Source organism: Chaetodon trifascialis, chromosome 13 (assembly GCF_039877785.1).
Source record: "Chaetodon trifascialis isolate fChaTrf1 chromosome 13, fChaTrf1.hap1, whole genome shotgun sequence".
In the NCBI taxonomy this organism is placed as follows: Eukaryota; Metazoa; Chordata; class Actinopteri; order Chaetodontiformes; family Chaetodontidae; genus Chaetodon; species Chaetodon trifascialis.
The window spans coordinates 26,486,891-26,489,390 of record NC_092068.1 but is presented as its reverse complement, the minus strand read 5'-3'; the positions used below and the strand labels follow the sequence as shown (position 1 = coordinate 26,489,390).

General features: G+C 45.4%; 1 protein-coding gene across 1 annotated transcript in view; it reads left to right on the top strand.

Moving 5' to 3' along the window:
- The window catches only part of epas1b (endothelial PAS domain protein 1b), a 45,042-nt gene that overhangs the window by 26,997 nt on the left and 15,545 nt on the right, over positions 1-2,500 (top strand). The gene's annotated exons all lie outside the window — the stretch shown is intronic.

The window sequence follows — 2,500 nt, the reverse complement described above, 5'->3', positions numbered from 1 at the left end:
ATTTTTTTCATTGATTGATCAATCATTAATCAGTTTCTCTGTAAAATGTAGAAGACAGACGTTAGCACAGCCTGAAATGACTTCTTCTCATAAACAATACAAAAAATACTTAATTTACAGCCCAATGAAACAAAATTTTAGAGTCTGAACCAGAAAATGATCCGAAATTCAGCAGAAAAAGAAGGACTGCTCGTGTGTGAAGGACGCTGGTAGAGTTCAGCTGAGCGCCATCTTGTCATGGTGGACGGCTGCCAGTTAAAACACGATCCTTAAAGTGCAGCACGAGCTGCACACACAGGACTTTCTGGCTGATTGCAGCGTGATGACTGAAACAGTTTGACTTGGCAGGGACGTCAGGGGGAAAAGTAAGCCAGAGATGAAACATTAATACTTTAATAAGATGCTGTCACGACATTGTCAGCCTGTGGAAAGTGTTCCCGATCGCAGAAACACGTGTAGACAAGCCAGAAAACACACATTCCACCACTGATTGGTCCGTTTGTTACAGAGGAGGTGGACCAATCCCAAACCCTGACCCAAGCTAACACTGAGCCTATCAACTTAACTCTCACCCTAAACCCGTTAAACTCTAAACTTAAACCAGCTTAAGTCTAACCACAAACCAGTTTAACTCTCACCCTAACCTGACAGTAGAAACTGAAGTATGTGGTTCCAGATGTTCAGAGGAATATTCGAGCAGCACAGTGAGTCTCTATGATCCTCTCACTCGTGACTACGTGTTGCTACGCTGTGACCATGAAGGCAACACCACTCCATAGAGTATACAGGCTATGGTGTAGTACAGAGTTGAGTATTTATACTATATAATGCTTAATTTTATACTATTGAGTATCTATAGTATGTAGTTTAGAGAATATTACAGTATTTTCTGGACTATAGGTTGGTCCGTAGCACAAGTCGCGTCAGTCAAAAAATGCGTCATGAAGAGAAAAAAACATAAAAAAGTCGTATTTATTTAGAAATTTATTTCACAAAATTCAAGAGCAAGAACAGACATTTAACCTGGAAAGACAAGTTATTCAGCTACACAACAGCACACAGAACAACAGGCTGAACGGGTGTCCGGTATGTTCACGTAACACGTTAACGGTTATTCAGCTGAATCGGTTAAATTAACGTAACAACAGCGAGTCCAGTAAACAAGTTACCGGTAAACAAGTTCAGCGAGCTCCCGATCTCATTCCACATCACTGAATTCTTCATCCTCGGTGTCGCTTCTGAACAACTCCAGAGGAAGATGAAGCGGCGTCTCGTCTTCGTCAGACTCGGCATTCAGTAAATTTTTCAGTGGTACAGGAGCAGCATATAGTCGTCACCAGCCTAGAGCGCCCTCTCGTGGCTGTAGACGGTAATGTTTACTCCTTGGTTCATGTCAGTTAGTATGAATTGACATTTAAAAACATGTTAAATTCTATATATCTTGATATGGAAGTCGCACTTGACTTTAAGTCGCAGGAGCAGCCAAAGAAGATTCAGTATAGATCCAAACGGCACCATTACAGATCCGTCTGCGTCTTCAGCACCACGGAGAGCGCCGTGGACTCATCAATACGCAGCTCAGTTAAAGTTTTGATCTTTCAGATCTGCGGCCGAGGAGGCTTAAACACACCTCAGACCAGCATCGACCAGCGTATTCACCTCAACACACCTCAACACACCTCAACACACTTCAACACACCTCAACACACTTAAACACACCTCAACACACCTCAACACACCTCAACACACTTCAACACACCTCAACACACTTAAACACACCTCAACACACCTCAACACACTTCAACACACCTCAACACACCTCAACACACTTCAACACACCTCAACACACCTCAACACACCTCTGCCCTGCGCTCTCTGCTGCGGGGATGGAGACGATGCATCCACCTCGAATCGTCCCCTCGAGCTGTCCGATGTCACGTCGGTCATGTGCTTCTGTCACTATGGCGACGAGTGTCGAAATGGTTTGTCCCTTTGGACTTTAGCTCCGTCACACACACACACGCACGCACGCACGCACGCACGCACGCACGCACGCACGCACGCACGCACGCACGCACGCACGCACACACACACACACACACACACACACACACACACTCAGCAGCCATCTTGAAGCCAAAGAACCAGTTTATTGGCACCCAAATATTTCTCCCACTGGCACGAACAGGTGATGACGAACACATACACACTCACACACACACAGACACAGACACACACACACACACACACACACACACACACACACACACACACACACACACACACACACACACGCACACTGATTGGAGTTACACAAGCACATGCTGGCAGACCTGTAATCTTATCGAGTTGCTCATGCAGGACAAAGGTTTCTTTTGGACAACAGTGAATGTGCGTGTGTGTGTTGCGCGCACACGTCTGTGCGTGACCTCCTCACAAACAAGGACCCATTTTCTTCTTCTCCTTTTCGGTGGAATTTAATAGCTCCCCAAATCTTGTC